General features: G+C 41.0%; 1 pseudogene; it reads left to right on the forward strand.

The window, feature by feature from the left end:
• The first annotated feature begins 214 nt into the window (after positions 1-214).
• On the forward strand, positions 215-296 carry LOC143990593 (U2 spliceosomal RNA; annotated as a pseudogene).
• The last annotated feature ends 18430 nt before the right edge of the window (positions 297-18726 follow it).

Consider the following 18726-nt stretch of genomic DNA (forward strand, 5'->3'; position numbering starts at 1 on the left):
TTAAAAAAAAAATTTGCATTGATACATGTCCCCTGGGGCAGGACCCGGGTCCCCAAACACTTTTTAGGACAGTAACTTGCAGAATCTTTTCTCTCTGTCAAATCTTTTTTCTCTGTCGAATATTTTCTCTATATAATCTTGGACTAATAGAGGTAAGGTTAGGCACATTCAACCACAGGATCTATAGACACAGATTGTTATTGTCCTATTCTATATCGCTTCTCGGCCTTTTGGCTAAGATCAAGTGTAGTATCTGTTCTTATCAGTTGCCAATAGGTGGCGCTAGTTTACCGTCCCTGTTCTATGGCGAGGTGGAGCAGGGGTGGCGGTTGCTATGCAAAGCCTGTTGGTGTAAAGGTGACCCGGACTGGTTTGTAGCCGGTTCGGGAAGCCTCCTGATGGGGGCGGAGAACCACTGGTCGGCGCCAGGGGGGGGGGACCCTGGCAGAACGGCTTGGATTGTGGCAGCTTTAGCCCCAGTCAGTTTTTCGGGAGGGAACGCTTAGCTCTTCTGTTCCAGCAGAGGGGCGGCCTGTACCTTTCGAATATAATTAGGTAGGAGTGACGGGAGTGAGGGTTTGACCTGATGGCAAAGGGTCTCACTAAGCTCGCTGATCTCCATGCCTTTCTGGCTGTGGTGGGGGCTGTCGTGGTCTGGGCTGGGCTGTCGGGGATGCGTTTGTTGGAAAGCCCATGGTGATGTGCCCCTGGAGTGGCAGTCCAGGGGTGCCTTATTCACTGTGCGTCCGCACTTTGATTTTGGCACCTAGGTCACGTCACCATTACACGCTTTTTTTACACCTGCCTCTAGGGCCCGGCCTTTTGGCTAGGACCAGAGGAATTTTTGATTCCTGGCCGGAGGGCCGGCCATTGTATTGCACAATGGCCACTTTTCACTCTCCTCTCCACTATCCCTTCCTCACTTTTTATTTATTTTATTTGTGTGTGTTTTGTCACTGTTTGTCACTTCACGTTTTGATTAGTAGGGTGTCGGTCCTCGGACCAATCCTGAACGTCTTGTGGGAGAGCGGACATAGGCCTTCTGGCTTGGTCCAATCTCCATGAGGGGGGGCCTACCTTCGGGGAAGCCCCCACAGTACCAAGTACCTAGGAGGTTCTGTTTTGGCAGTCCTCCCGGGGAAAGGAGGTCTTCCGGTTTCGTCCGGGGACCACTTGTTGAGTCTGGTACCTCAGTCCCCGTCTGGAGCCTAACGCCCCGGGGGATCAGGGTATGGTCCTTCTTTTGGAGGACATCAGGCACCCGGCTGCACTTTTTAGTGTTTCACTCTTTATGTGTGTGCACTTTTTTTATGCACCGGGTGGACGTTTTTTGGGTGTGTTTGCACGCCATGGGCTTTTTAAAAAAAATAAAAATAAATTCTATATCGAACTGTTGTAACAACGAAAACGAAAATAAAGCATTTATTTATGTCGGATCTTTCGTTTTTCAGATTCTGTGCTTTCGTTATCGTTTGTCAAAACGAAAACAAAAATACCTGAAATTCGGACGAAAATGCATTTGGACGAAAACGAATGCACATGTCTACTTAGCAGTTACCTCTGATAATATTGAGTTCTCTCCTGCCGTTTACCTACTTCATTATACTTCCATTCCAAAGAAGCGATATCTTAAATCACTTACTGTGTTTATGATAAACGTTACTAGACACAGCATTCCATGCCACTGGTGTTGTCCAATTGCTCAGACGAAAGATGAGTGGTTTTGCACTCAATAAAAAAGAAAAAATTTAAGAACTTATCAGTATATCACATGAAGAGCTACCCAAATTCACATCAACATTTAAAACAACAACAACATACCCTTTGAATGAAGGATGAATTCTTTCAAACATATTCGATTTACTGAAACAAAAACCTATTAACAATATACACGTTGTCTAAGATGCTCTGATGCTAATTACTAATCCTGTCCCCTGGTTTATGGGACTGGGTGCTGTATGTGGATTTAACAGTATATGTTTGTTGTTTATCTTTAATAAACATTTATTAAACAAAAAAAACAATATACACGTTGTATCCTCTCCCGGTCCCTTATATGATTCTATGGAAGAGAGGGACCCATTCTATTCCATAAGGTGACCCACCCCATTAAACTCTCTACTATGCTGTATTTGTTTTGTTCGGGAGAGAGAGGAATCTGGAATGCCCCTCCCCCACCTTCTCCTACCCCTCCCCCCTTTACAGAAACTAACTAACCACATTTTTTTATGATATCATCTCCTGATGTTAATCTATCATGAAAACATATATTCTTGTAGTATTGTTTAGCCTTTGTATGCTATTGACATGATTTAATATGTTCTAATGAGCTACTTGTTATAATATGATGTACTACTGTTATCATCTGTGAAATTCTATTTTTGTATGCCTCTTTTACCTTCATAAAAATTTATGGGGGAAAAAAAAAAAGACCTGAAGGTTTTTGTTTTAGCCAATAGAAAAATAGTTACTTGGAGAAGAAAATGGTTGATAGGCACAAAATTGTATGAAAACCACTTGTTACGCAAATTTTTCAGGCACTCCCATAGACGTCTGTTGGGGCCAAAAACATGCAATTATGCCCCTAAGGACTAATGCACACTGAGCATCAATAACACAGATTTTAGGGGTGTTTGGCTTTTTTCTGCCTCTAAATGCCCCTCCATGTTAGCCTATGTGTCCATGCACCCATAGGCATTTCAAGACATTTAGAAGCAGGGTTTTTCAGGGAAAAAACAAAACATTGCCAATGCATCCAAGAGCAGTATGTGTAAACTCTTGCAAAGGTGGCTAAACGTGCATTAATGCTAGGTGCGTTTAGCTCTTGAGCGTTAATTCATTTCAGTGGCCAGAATAAATTATTATTATTATTATGGCCAATGAAATGAATTAATGGGCAAGCTTTTGACGTGCCTAAATGCATTTTTGATACGCTTTCACACATGAAAAATAATTTTTCTGCCAAAACGCTGCTACCAGGAGAAAAAGTATTTAGGAGAGCTGGGCAAACACCATGTGTGTATTAGGTCTAAGAAGCTCCTGTACATCATGTCACTCATAGGTGAACAGGCACAATAGAATACCAAGGAAATCTGAGCATTGAAGGCTAATGTGCTCAAGGAAATGCACTTCAAGTTACTCAGGTGTGAATGGAGCAATTAAAAAAGAAAAGAATTGCGCTAGGTGTGGAATAAACAATACATAAATTAATTAATAAATAAGCCATGAAGGATACCCTGCAGCTAAGCACTATAACCCTGATATAGGGCACAGAGAAATATAAATAGACAAAAAGTGCAGCGCTGGGTGATAAACTAATAATGCAAGTGATTATGAATAAAAACCGTGATTATATAAATAATCAAGTAATCAAAAAAACATTGTAATAGTCCATATGTGTTAATATGATCAATCCATAAGCAACAAACACGTGTATCAAACACAAAAACAGTTCATGGGTGAAATAATCCAACAAAGAAGTGTTCACAAAAGAAATCCAAATGATAAGTTTCCACCACTAGTGCAGCACGTCACCTAGGAATAAGCAATGGAGGCTTACCAAAAATCCAGCGACCACCCTAGTTCAGGGGGGTCACATAAGGCTTAGTAGAACAGCAGGCTTGCTGTTGAAGTACCACCAACTGTCTTCACAGGTAACCGGCCAATGTCTGCGGAAAATGGTTTCAAAGGCGCTTTTGTCAGGAGATGATCAATGGGCGCATCAATGGACGTTTCCTTCCACCAGTGGGATGTAGTCATCCAATGGATTTCTGCAAAAAGGAGAAAAAAAAGACTCCAATAGTGCAGAGATCCCTTTGACTAATTAATTAAAAAAATGGTGCAACAGGTTCACAATACATAAAAACGTTCCTTGCAAGGATAAAAGATAAAAAAGCTCTGCTAATCTCAAAAAAAGTGATTAGCGCACTGCAAATGGAGCACTGGCTAAAGTAGATGTAAACCCTAACTGGGTTACAGTTAGTGTGCTAAAGCAGCTTTTCTCAACCATGGTGCTGCAGAACCATGATGTGGCATATGGGGTTGTCAGGGGTGCTATGCTGCGTCCAATATTTTTGCACCGCTGGTCTGTCGCCAGCACCATGGAAAAGTATGGCATTAATTCAGGGTAGGCGGCATTCAGGGCAGCCCCAGCATTCAGTCGAGGATGGAAGTGCACCTCCATTTAGACCTGCTCTGCCTCCTGCCCAGGCTGTGGTAAAGATCAGAAGGTAGGACTTTCCTGTGAAAGGGAAGAAGGGAGGAACCTAAAGTGATACTAAAGTCTTCTTTTTCTTTTCATTTAAAAATAACAAACATATTATACTTACCTGTTCTGTGTAATGGTTTTGATCCTCCTCTTCTCGGGTCCCTCAGCGGCGCTCCTGCGGTGCTCGGCGCTCCTGTAAGTAGCTTGCTATGGAGGCAACTGAGCTGAGCAGCTGCTCTGTGTGTCCATTCACTGACCCCTCTCTCTCCTCATTGGTTCATTGACTTTGATTGATTAGCCAATGAGGAGGTAGGGTCCCAGACAGCCAAGACTCTCATGCAACATCAGAGAATCGAGATGGGGCACAGGTAAGCATTAGGGGGGCTGAGGGGGCTGCTTTACACAGAAGGTTTTTTATCTTAATGCATTAAAATAAAAAACCGTCTGACTTTAGAACCACTTTGAGACTTTTATGTAAAAAGGGAGGTGGGGGCGGGGCTGCTGAGGACTTCTTTGTAAAAAGAATGGGGTTTTTGATGTGAGGCGGGGGGGGGGTCAGAGACACTAATGTGAAAGAGCAAAGGGGGAAGGGGGGAAGTAAGGAGGACTGTGTTGTCAGTATGCCACTGTCTCACGGTCTATCATAAACAACTGCTAATATATATATATATATATATATTACAGTATAAAAAAAGAAAAAAAAAATATATATATATATATATATATATATATAATTTTTTCTCTATATAGCTATATATATATATATGTCTAATATGAAATATAAATTCTGAAATATAAAATAAATATTAATATATAAAATATGTACAATAATGTGAGGGGTGAGATACTGTGTATATATATATATATATATATATATATATCTGTATCTCACAAAAGTGAGTACATCCCTCACATTATTGTACATGTTTTATTATATCTTTTCATATTAGACATGGGTGCCGTCAAAAAATTTGTTTTGTTCTGTTCCGTTTTGTATTAAAAAAAAACCAAAAGTTCGTTATTATGAATTTATAATTATGAGGGGATCCCACCGTCCCTGTGCTGTGCTGACTTCCTGGGTTTTTAACCTTTAGTTTCGTAACAATTTCAAATTTTCGTTATGAATTTGGATCCGAAATATGTAAACTAAATTTAGTATTTCGTACAGAATTCGTATGCATAAAAATTTGTATTTCGGATTCGTACTAATTGCACATGTCTGAAGAAATGCCGCTTTGCTACAATGTAAAGTAATGAGTGTACAGCTTGTATAACAGTGTCAATTTGCTGCCCTTTCAAAATAACTCAGCACGCAGTCATTAATGTCTAAACCGCTTGCAACAAAAGCGAGTACACCCCTAAGTGAAAATTTCCAAATTGGGCCCAAAGTGTCAATATTTTCTGTGGCCACCATTATTTTCCAGCACTGTCTTAACCCTCTTGAGCATGGTATTTTACCAGAGCTTCACAGGTTGCCACTGGAGTCTTCTTCCACTCCTCTATGATGACATCATGGAGCTGGTGGATGTGAAAGACCTTACGCTCCTCCACCTTCCATTTGACATGCTGGGCCAGTCCATCACCTTTACACTCAGTTTCTTTAGCTAAGCAGTGGTTGTCTTGGAGGTGTGTTTGGGGTCATTATTATGTTGGAATACTGCCCTGCGTACCAGTCTCTGAAGGGAGGGGATCATGCTCTGCTTCTGTATGTCACAGTACATGTTGGCATTCATGGTTCTCTCAATGAACTGTAGCTCTCCAGTGTCGGCAGTACTCATGGAGCCCCAGACCATGACATTCCCACCACCATGCTTGACTGTAGGCAAGACACACTTATATTTGTACTCCTCACCTGGTTGCTGCCACACATGCTTGACAACCATCTGAACCAAATAAGTTTATCTTGGTCTCATCAGACCACAGGACATTGTTCCAGTAATCCGAGTTCTGAGGCCGCGTACACACGAGAGGATTGTCCGTCCAACTTAGTCCGCTGAAACATGTTTCAGCGGACAATCCGCTCGTGTGTGGGCTTCAGCTGACTTTTTCAGCGGACAGTCTGGCGGACTAAGTCTTTCGTAATTTCCGTAATTTTGTCCGTCCAAACTTGGTTTCAGCGGACAGTCCGCTCGTGTGTAGGCAAGTTGGACGGACTAAGTATGGCGCATGCTCATAAAGGATTTACACGCCGAAGGTTGCATTGCAGTGTATTGGACGTCGTATTTCTAGTCCCGTCGTACGTGCTGTACACGTCATCGCGCAAGCTTTCAGCGGACTGTCTGTTCATCGTGTGTGGTCAAGTCCGTTCATTCAAAAGTTGGACGGACTGTCTGTCGGATTGTCTGACGAACTTAGTTGGGCAGACAATCCGCCCGTGTGTACGCGGCCTTAGTCTGCTTGTCTTCAGCCAACTGTGCATCATCTTTAGAAGAGGCTTCCTTCTAGGACAACAGCCATGCAGACGAATTTGATGCAGAGTGCAACATATGGTCTGAGCACTGACAGGCTGACCTCCCACCCGTTCAAACTCTGCAGCAATGCTGGCAGCACTCATACGTCTATTTCCAAAAGAAAACCTCTGGATATGACGCTGAGCATGTGCACTCAACTTCTTTGGTCGACCATGGCGAGGCCTGTTCTGAGTGGAACCTGTCCTGTTAAACCGTTGTGTGGTCTGGGTCACTGTGCTGCAACTTAGATTCAGGGTCTTGGTTATCTTCTTATAGCCTAGGCCATCTTTATGTAGAGCAACAATTCTTTTTTTCAGGTCCTCAGAGAGGCACCATGTTGAACTTCCAGTGACTAGTATGAGAGAGTAAAACGATAACACCAAATTTAATACACCTGCTCCCCATTCGCACCTGAGACCTTGGAACACCAACGAGTCACATGACACACGGGGGGGAATGGCTAATTGGACATATGCACTCAGGGGTGTACTCACTTTTGTTGCCAGCGGTTTAGACATTAATGGCTGTGTGCTGAGTTATTTTGAGGGGACAGAAAATTTACACTGTTATACAAGCTGTACACCAGGGGTGCCCAACCAGCGGCCCGGGGGCCACATATGGCCCGTGGAGCCCTCTGATGTGGCCCACGACCTCCAGCTCTGAGATAGAATAGCAAGAATACAGTATTAAAGGTCAGTTTATTACTCAAATCACAGTGTATATATGGGCATATCTGTTCTGCAGTGGTTACTGGGCTGCTTTCAAACTGATCCGCAGGTGCAGCGCATTGCACCTTCGGGTTATCTGCACTGAGTCATAGACTTCTGTGATTACCTTTGAGTTTGGTGAGCTTTCTGAAAGTGCACCAAACCTGCAGAATATAATAAAAATCTATTGCAAACTGCAGGAAAGCCAAAAGGTGCCCTGCGTTGCACACGTGGTGCGGGTAAACCGCAGCACATCAGTGTGAAAGCAGCCTTGAACCCCTTTCACACGGTCAGTCCAACCAATTGGACCCTCCATTCACCTCTAAGTAGTGGCAGACATAAACCGACTTGTGTTCTACCTCCAATACGATCCGTCAAAAGTATCGTGGGCTGCCTCTGTGTCCGCTCTGCAAATGCTGAGTGGACACGGATATGCCATCCACCCGCTCTGCTTATTGTGGCCCATGACCGGTTACCAAGTCGCTTAAGTGGCCCTCGCTCTTCAAAAGGTTGGGCAACCCTGCTGTACATGCACTACCTCACATTGTAGCAAAGTGTCATTTCTTCAGTGTTGTCACATGAAAAGATATAATAAAATATTTACATAAATCTGAGGGGTATACTCACTTTTGTGGGATACTTTATATATACAATATATCTGTGATATATACATAGCTATATATAAAAATTATATATAAGAGTGTAAAATACTGTTTTCATCCTTTTTCATCCTATGTTTCATATCAGTGTTGCAGATCTCTTCCAGTCTCTTTGCAGCCACGTTATGTCTATATGCATGTGCACCAGCTGAAGTAATTTGTCATATGTGCAGCATTCTATAATCCACTGCAATGCACAGAGGTTGCATTGCCTTGCAGTGTTAAAAATGGCGCAGGATCTATTTTTCATGCCCTTGGATATGACAACAGCCTATTTAAAATTCCTAGACTGCATAACCCAGCGCGCCTCAACATACAAAAATGCGCTTGTTAAGGCTTTAGCAAAACACATTTCCCTTAAACTAATGATCGCAAGCTTAGTAGAAAACATTTTTTCGTGTTTTCTCAAGAGGAAAAAATTCCTTCAGTCCTATAAAAGCCAATGGTGGGAAAATTTATGAATCATGGTGGACATTCATGCCGTGAACTCGTAGGTTGAGGGGTTAATAGAGCAAATCAGAGGTGAGGGGGATTGTAAGAATTTCTTCCTCTCTAATCCCTACAGGGTCATGCTCTGAAGCTGCTACAGATAAGAGAGTGGAAGACATCCTTTCTTTGTTAAAGGCAATAAGGTAAAAGTGTGGAATGCTGCCAGGACAATGGCCTCAACACCATCTGTTTACTGGGTGCATGAGACAAGAGTTCTACCAGCTTCCGAGAGGTTTGGTGTGTTGAAGCTTCTTTCATCAGGGTACATTGAAAGGCAAATCTCACTGGGCTTTTCTTTTTAGGCTCCTTTTTCTTTTATTTTCTCCTGCTTGTTCTTGATGTTTGAGCACCTGGGAAAGGTGTCCATGTTGCCAAAACCACTTCTAGATATTTGTGTTTACGTTTTATTCCACCTCAGCTGTGTCATGTACCGGGCTTGTGATCTCTGCCAACACTGACACAGGGAAAGTGATTTTGTTTTACATTTACATTTATTATAAATGTAACTGTTTATACACCACATTTTCTAAAATGAGTAACATAAAATATTTATTTTAAAAATACTGCAAAGTATATATATATATATATATATATATATATATATATATATATATATATATATATATATATATATATATATATATATATATATATATATATATGTGTGTGTGTGTGTGTGTGTGTGTGTGTGTGTGTGTGTGTGTGTGTGTGTGTGTATATATATATATATATATATATATATATATATATATATATATATACTATGTATATATACATAATATATATGTATAAATAATATTATTATTATTATTATACAGGTTTTTATATAGCGCCAACAGTTTGCTCAGCGCTTTACAATATGAGGGCAGACATCACATTTACATTACAATTTGGTACAAGAGGAATCAGAGGGCCCTGCTCGTTAGAGCTTACAATCTAAAAAGGAAGGGGCAATTGATACAAAAGGTAATAGCTGTGGGGGATGAGCTGATGGAGGAAGTAAAACAGTGTTAGTTAGAAGCAGGATAGGCTTCTTTGAAGAGAAGGGTTTTCAGGGATCGTCTAAAGATGGATAGATTAGGGGACAGTCGGACAGATTGGGGTAGGGAGTTCCAAAGGATGGGAGAAGCTCTGGAGAAATCCTGGAGGCGAGCATGGGAGGAGGTGACAAGGGAGCTAGAGAGCAGGAGGTCTGTAGAGGGCGGTTTGGTTGGTATTTTGGGACAAGGTCAGTGATGTAGCTGGGGGCAGAGTTATGGATGGCTTTGCAGATTATTGTTAGTACTTTGAATTGTATTCGTTGGGTGAGTGGAAGCAAGTGCAGGGATAATATAAAATATAATATATATATATATATATATATATATATATATATATATATTAAAGTATAATATATATATTTATAATATAAAATATAATATATATATTTTACATTTTTGATAGAGGAAATGTACGTTTATACAGGTCTCTATAGCCCCGGTGGCTCGATTTTCCTCTACTTCCTGTCCTGGGAGTGAGTGTAAATCAACTTGAAAGCCTGAGGACATTTAGTGGTTGAAAGGAATCACAGGACTCAGATGGCACTTCCTATAATTGTCAGCTCCATATAGTGGCCAAAGTATGGTATGTTTTCTCATTGAGGTATTTCACTACGATGTGGCACATTTTGACTAGATGAAGCTAATGATCATAGTAAAGCCAGCCATATATGGATGGAAATTTGTCCGGTTCAGCAGGGACCAACAAATTTAGATCTATGTATGGACAGGCTGATTTTACAGAGTTCAATCTACTGATTGGCTTCTGTAGAACCAGCCTGTTGGATTTACCCCATGTTTTAATTGTGACATAGTTCACAATTAAAATACTTAGCATCCCTTACGATTTTTTTTTTTTGTGCCCTAGCTTGATTACACAAAAACAGCCCTTTCCGGAGCTGTGAGTAGTTTTAACAACTAGATGTCCTTAGTCTACCAGACTGATTGACATTTTGTGAGTGAAGGGTGTCATGGACCCTGAGATGGTATCACCCCCCAGAGCCCTTAACTCACAGTGTAATAGGTTCTTAGGTTCAGAAGCGTTTTAAAATAGTTTAGACTGCCATGACTTTTATTCATATTAAAGGTGGAGCTGAAATGTCCTTCTACCAATGTAGACCTTCTGGCTATCGCTAATCTGTGCTTTATAAGCTATTATCCTATCCTTTGACTGACATGAACAAGGTTTGGTCACCTGTAAGCCTTCTTTATGTCTATAGGCCATATGCAACCACTGATAGATCATATATGTTTCATATGTTTCTTCTCTGTGAGCTAAAAGTCAGTGGCATGCCCCAACACTGCCCCTTCCCACTCTTATGCCCTGTACACACGGTCAGACTTTCTAACAGAAAATGTGCGATCGGATCATGTTGTCGGAAAATCCGATCGTGTGTGGGCTCCATCTGACTTTTTCCGTCGGAATTTCCGACACAACACAATACAACAAAATCCGATCATTTAAATTCCGATCGTGTGTAGACAATTCCGACGGACAAAGTGTCAGACATGATCAGAATAAATTACCAGATGAAAGATATTGGATACTGGCCCGTTTATAGTCCCGTCGTACGTGTTCTACATCACCGCGTTCAGAACGATTGTATTTTCCGACAACTTTGTGCGACCGTGTGTATGCTAGACAAGTTTGGTCCAAAATCCGTTGGAGAAAATCCGACTGATTTTGTCGCCGGAACGTCCGACCGTGTGTATGGGGCATTAGAATTAACTTAGTCCAGTTTTCAAGCTTTGAGTTGTTCCTATAATTGTTCATATTTCACCTCACAATTAAAAATATAGTAGATTAATTGGATCAGTGGCCCATAAGTGTGTTTGCACTTGTAATATGAAGCCAGTTGATAACAAGAATAATGCAGTACAGTCTGTAAAATGTGGATTTGTGCATGTGGGATTCAGATAACCAGTCCTTGAAGAGGAATAATGGGACTGCCCTTATGTTAAACACATGATTTTCATTTATTTACTAATATTTTATATTAAGAACAAATTATTTTCCCTATATTATTGTAGTCCACTATTGTATTGTATATATTGTATTGTAGTCCAATATGCACTTGATTGAGTTTATGATTAATTTTTGATGAATTATTGATTAATATTATTCACTGGTCAACGGTCGCTCTGACACAGGTAGAGTTTTTTTAAAGGTCTTTATTCAATTTGAATTTCTCTGTTGGAATAAGTTCCTTTGGTGCTCCCAGCCCTGCGACAATCCATCTTCCTAAGCACTATTACTGTTGTCGCCTTGGCTAGTATGTTACCCAGTTGAGATCTTCCATGTGGGTGCACTTTCTGCTTTAATTTAGAAGCTATTGTACTTACCCAGCAACTTGATGTTCATCTATTTGAGAGAACGCAGTTCATGCTGGTTTTCTGTGTTATACAACATTGTGATTTCCCAGCCAATTAATGAGGCGAGCATTGTACATTTCAGTGATATTAAAGTGGTATTAAACCCCCGAAAATGCATTATATTGCAGCTTAAGCTGGCAATGGACGAATTAAATTTGTCCGGTTCAGCAGAAACTGGGGTTTTGGGGTTCAATCTCACTTTAATTACAGACCTATTAATACTCTAAGGCCACGTACACACGGGCGGACTGTTCGCCCAACTTTGTCCGCTGAACAGTGTTTCAGCGAACAGTCCGCTCGTGTGTGGGCTTCAGCGGACAGTTTCAGCGGACAGTCTGACGAACAAAGTTTTTCGGAATTCCCGTAAGACAGTCCGCTGAAACTTGGTTTGAGCGGACAGTTCGCTCGTGTGTAGGCTTGTTCGTCAAACTAAGTTCCGCGCATGCTCAGAAAGGATTTACACGCCGAAGGTTGCATTGCAGTGTATTGGACGTCGTTTTTCTAGTCCCGGTGTACGTGCCGTTCACGTCATCGCGCACGCTTTCAGCGGACTGTTCGTTCATCGTGTGTGGTCAAGTCCGCTCATGCAAATTTTGAGCGGACTGTTTGTCGGATTGTTTGACAAACTAAGTTGGGCGAACAGTCCGCCCGTGTGTACGCGGCCTAAGGCTTTTCAAGTGCTAAAGTGCTAAAAATAGCGCCTGCAAAGTGCCCTAAAACAGCCGCTGCTGTGTCTTTAGTGTGAAAGCCCCGAGGGCTTTCACACTGGAGTGGTGCGCTTGCAGGGCGGTCAAAAAAGTCCTGCAAGCTGCATCTTTGGAGTGCTGTAAGAGTGGTGTATTTACGGCTCCTAAAGCGCCCCTTCCCATTGAAAACAATGAGGCAGCGCTGCAAACCCGCCTGCAAAGCACTGCTGCAGCGGGAGCTGCAGCAGCACTTTGCGTGTGGTTTTAACCCTTTTTCAGGGGCTAGCGGGGGTTAAACCCCACTAGCGGGAGCAAAGCCCCGCTAAAATGATGGTAAAGTGGTGCTAAATATAGCGCCGCTTTACCGCCAGCACCCACAACGCCCCAGTGTGAAAGTAGCCTTAGAGGCACCCTGTTTCCTTTACATTTTCTAGTTTCTCCACACCACCAATGGATAGATTTGGTGACAAATGATTTGGTGAAGATTCTACTTTTATCATTGGATCGTTGAGCTCACCCTTTATTTTCAGAGGTTTTAATTTTGTAAAGACTAATTTGTAAGTAAACTATGGAACACATGAATGCTATAAAATATCCCAAAAAAAATTAAAATAATAATAAGTGTATAACAAACTAAATGTTATAGGTGTATAGTGCTGAGAGCTTCATACATTGCTTTGAGGCTCAAAGGACGTAACTGCCATTTCCTGAGCCCTCTATATTGCTTGTGCTAGCACATTGTGACCAGTTTGTCCCAGTGTATTGCTAAAATTGTCAACTGTGACCAGTTTGTCCCTGTGTATTGCTAATATTGTCAACTGGACTATGACTGAGAGTGTCTGAACTTTTAGCTGCATGGACATCACCAAGAAAAACAAAAGAGGTCTTCATGAAATTAAACACACCAGCTTTGTGTTTTCACGTCAAATTAATTTTTTTTTTCTTTTTGCTCTCTTAAAGGAATTAATGATTACCCTTATAATCATCAAATTTGATATGTCCAATCTAAATAAACAGACTAGAATTAATTAAGTTCTCCCAAGTGTCTTCTCCCTCCAGCTGCAAATTTAAATGTGACTTCACACTTGGAATTTACACTTCAGTATTGGACGAGGCACGCGGCACGGGTTCTGCTCTTTCTCATTGCGTTTTTTATCTCTTGATGATGACAAGAGTGCGGACCTGGCGCTTAATTACATCACATCAAATTACTTTATTAGCCAGCTCTGAAATGAAGCCTAAAGACACAATGAATAGATGGAAAATAAAAAATCTGGATTTTTTTACACTTTATTTTTACCTTAAATGAACATTAAAATGGCCAGACATCGAGCATTGAAATTGGACAATGAATTCATTGAATACGTTATGTTCTATGAATGCCCTTGTTTCTGAAGATATTCAGATATATAAACATATGTTTCATGTTCGTATTTTAAATTTGTTTGCAGCCAATAAAATATGCTCTCTTTATACCAACACCCTATATTTTTTGTATAGTGCAAACTAATTCTGTAGCACATTGTGATAGTCCATCCACTGTCCATCCACTTGGAAAATGCTGTGTAGCTGTGTAATCTTATATAGAATCCATGCCTAATGTGTCCAGCCTTATTTCCTCCATCTAGGTATACATAATGCAATGTATGCAACTTAGTCATTTGGGCCTTATGCATAAGCAAGGTGTCAGGCCTGATGGTGTGGAGGATCCATGGGGTTATAAATATAAATTCTGTGTGTTCTGTTCACAAAGCATTGTGCTGCGTTGGGGGTCACCTATAAAATAGACTGACTATCCAATTATGTAATTTTCTGTACGTTTGCTTTAAAATAACTAACTATGATAATTCCACATTTGATGTTTTGAGTATTAACCACTTACAGACCGGACCATTTTGCTGGTCAAAGACCAAACCACTTTTTGCGATTCGGCACTGCGTCGCTTTAACTGACAATTGCGCGGTCGTGCGACGTGGCTCCCAAACAAAATTGATGTCCTTTTTTCCCCACAAATAGAGCTTTCTTTTGGTCGTATTTGATCACCCCTGCGGTTTTTGTTTTTTGTGCTATAAACAAAAATAGAGCGACGATTTTGAAAAAAAACGCATTATTTTTTACTTTTTGTTATAATAAATATCCCCCAAAAATATCAAAAAAAACATTTTTTTGGTAAAAAAAAATCACAATAAGCGATTATTGATTGGTTTGCGCAAAAGTTATAGCATCTACAAAATAGGGATAGTTTTATAGCATTTTTATTAATCATTTTTTATTATTTTTTTGTTTACTAGTAATGGCGACGATCAGCAATTTTTATTGTGACTGCGACATTGTGGGGGACCCATTGGACATTTTTGACACATTTTTGGGACCATTGTCATTTATACAGTAATCACTGCTATATAAATACAGTGATTTCTGTGTAAATGACACTGGCAGTGAAGGGGTTAACCAGGGGCTGGTAAGTGTAGGGGTTAAGTGTTCCTAGGGGTGTGTTACTAACTGTGGGGGGGGTTGGGCTTTCATTTAGTGAACACTGATCTCTGCTCCAATCACATGGAGCAGAGATCAGCGTCACTAGTTGCTAGGCAGAATGAAGAAATGCTGTTTACACGGCATTTCCTCCATTCAGCCGTCCCGTGAGACGATTGTGGGTATGCCCACGGCGATCGAGTCCACGGGTCCCGCGACCGGACTCACGGGGGTCCTGACCAGCGCGGGAGCACACCGCCGGCGGCGCACTCCCGATGGCAGGGCGGCATTGAAGATTGGACGTACCTGTACTCCAATATGCCTGCCCGTGCCATTCTGTCGACGTACATCGGCGTGCGCTGGTCGGGAACCAGTTACGGGAACCTAATCATACATTATTGACTAATGTAGACTAATGTAGACTAGTGTGACTAATGTAGATCTTGGACACCTATCAAATTCACATGTCTTGACGAAGCTGGTGATGTTCTGTGAAAAGTGTTAATTTGATGCCCTCTTTTTGTTAAAGAAGAGCTAATTTCAACACTTTTTTCATTTTTTTGATGGCGTAAAAGAGAGTTATAACCCCAGGTCAGTTTTATTTTTGACATCTGTGTCTACCATTGGGTAGATTGGAGGAAGTGAGAGGAAATCGTTCCAAAGTGGAGGAATCCCTTTTTCCCACCAAGGTCACCGGAATTAGTTAGATTTTTCTTCCATTCCTTTGTTGGTTTCTTTCACTCTCGGTGATAACAGTAAAGAGGAGTGTGAATCTACCTAATGTGGCCACAGACAGCAAAAAAACCTGACAGGGAGGTAAACTCTATCCAAAATTGCTTTTAGCTGTACTTCCACATGGTGAGCCACATGGCTTCATGTGCGTGGCACGATCAATAACGCATAGTGATGGTATGCAATTAGTTTGGGGAAGTTTTCCGACATTAGCAGCCAACAGTATTTTCATAGGACTTACCAGTTGAATAATGAATAAATCAGTTTGTATACCTGATCTGGCTCAAATCAGGCATTAAATTTGCTTATTTCTACCGATTTCCCTACCAACTACCGGTCATACGGAAATATACAATAAACTATACACAGAAAGCAAAGGTTGCTTTTGGGGACCATAGCTCCGGAGAGATGATTCGCCAAAGGAAAATAGGCTGTTCACTTTGCAAAGGAATATTCCCCAAGGCTTAGTGAATGGGATAAATCTCTGCTTACTTCCATCATTAAATCATGTGCAAGCAAAAATTATGTTTTCTATTTTTCTTTCATGTGATTGGGTATTCTTTGCAAAGTGAATTTTCACCGAATTCTCTAAGCTAATTGAGCATTCTCTTGAAAAGTGAACAGCCTATTTGTCTTTAGTAAATCAACCCGATTATCTGCTCGTTCTCCCTGTTGTTTCGCCTATTTCAGTAAAACCCCAATTTCTCATGTGCAACAACTGGCCTAGTTTAAGTGAACGGACATAAACAATATAAACTATACTCAATTTATATTACAATATACACAATAAAATACATTATTCACGAGAAAGGGCATAGGTTTCAGTTGCGTCCGGTGGTCTACTATCTGACCAGCAGAGCTGACATAGCAGTGATTCACAACCTGCATGTATCTCATTCTCCACCCACAGGATTCACAGCAAAATCAGAAAACCATTGGTTTGAGAAGGAAATTGTTTTATTTTAAATACCTAGGATGAGTAATACAACTGGACAAAGTTTAATGAATAACATATTTCAGGACATCTACCAAATGTGAATGTTATACCTTTCTTAAAAAGGGCTAAAAGTTGAAAAATAATGACATACTTTATTTGATCAAATGTTTGTGGACACCTGACCACCACACCTACCTATATGGTCAAAAGTATGAGGATACACTTCCAAAATATTGAGTTCAGTTGTTTACAGTGGAGGGTATCTTTAAAGTGGTAGCAAATGTTAAAAATAAAACATTGTGAACAGGCAGGCTTCTTATTGCAGAAGAAATATGCAGTGAGATACACTTACCTATCTATTTGCAATCCTCTGCAGACTGAACATTGAGCTGTGCATACCACAACACTGCCAGTGTAGGCGCCGGACCGCTGGCAGTGGTGTGCCTTTAGTTTTGCTTAACCACTTCAGCCCCGGACCAATTGTCAGCCTAAGGACCAGAGGTCTTTTTACAATTTCGCACTGCACTGCTTTAACTGGTAATTGCGCAGTCATGCAATGTTGTACCCAAATGAAATTTGCGTCCTTTTCTTCCCACAAATAGAGCTTTCTTTTGATGGTATTTGATTGCCTCTGCAATTTTTATTTTTTGCGATATAAATGGAAAAAGACCGAAAAGTTCGAGAAAAAAATGTATTTTCTACTTTTTCTTATAAGAAAAATCGAATAAACTAAATTTTAGTCATACATTTAGGGCAAAATTTATTCAGCCACATGTTTTTAGTAAAAAAAATTTCAATAAGCGTATATTTATTGGTTTGCGCAAAAGTTATAGCGTCTGCAAACTAGAGTACATTTTCTGGAATTTACACAGCTTTTAATTTATGACTGCCTATCTCATTTCTTGAGGTGTTAAAATGGCAGGGCAGTACAAACCCCCACCCCCCATGACCCCATTTTGGAAAGTAGATACCCCAAGGAAATTGCTGAGTGGCATGTTGAGCCCATTAAATATTTTTTTTTTGTCCCAAGTGATTAAATAATGACACAAAAACAAAAATTTTTTACAAAAAGTTGTCACTAAATGATATATTGCTCACACATGCCATAGTTATATGTGGAATTGCACCCCAAAATATATTCTGCTGCTTCTCCTGAGTATGGGGATACCACATATGTGGGACTTTTTGGGAGTCTAGCCGCGTACGGCACCCCGAAAACCAATCACTGCCTTCAGAATTTCTAAGGGTGCAAATTTTTGATTTCACTCCTCACTACCTATCACAGTTTCGAAGGCCATAAAATGCCAAAATAGCACAAACCCCCCCCCCCCCCCCCAAATGACCCCATTTTGGAAAGTAGACACCCCAACTATTTACTGAGAGGCATGTTGAGTCCATGAAATATTTTATATTTTGCCACAAGTTGCAGGAATATTACATTTTTTTTTTTTTTTGCACAAAGTTGTCACTAAATGATATATTGCTCACACATGCTATAGGCATAAGTGAAATTACACCCCAAAATAAATTCTGCTGCTTTTCCCGAGTACGGGGATACCACATGTGGGGGACTTTCTGGGAGCCTAGCCACGTACGGGACCCCGAAATCCAAGTACTGCCTTCCGGATTTAAATATAAAACGCTACAAAAAAAAACTGTTAGCGATCGCAGGGTTCAGGCCTGACTCTGCGAATGCTGCAGTTATGTGTTTAGTGTTTTGTAAGTGACAGTGATCGATCGATACTGCACTTGGGTGGGCTGGGCGGAGGGGCAAAACGCAGGTGCCAGCAGGTATCTGGGCTGATCCCGCTAACAATGCATTTTTTTGGAACCCTAAACTGCTGGGGACGCTAGTATAGATCTGATCAGATCAGATATTGATCTGTTCAGATTCTATACCACTAGGGGAGGTTTATGTTTTGCATGTGGGTGTTAGCGGTACTGGCACTAACCTAGCGCTGCCTGGGGCGACACAGA

This window comes from Lithobates pipiens, unplaced genomic scaffold, assembly GCF_037356315.1.
Source record: "Lithobates pipiens isolate NorthernLeopardFrog02 unplaced genomic scaffold, aLitPip1_a1.2 Scaffold_18, whole genome shotgun sequence".
Lineage (NCBI taxonomy): Eukaryota > Metazoa > Chordata > Amphibia > Anura > Ranidae > Lithobates > Lithobates pipiens.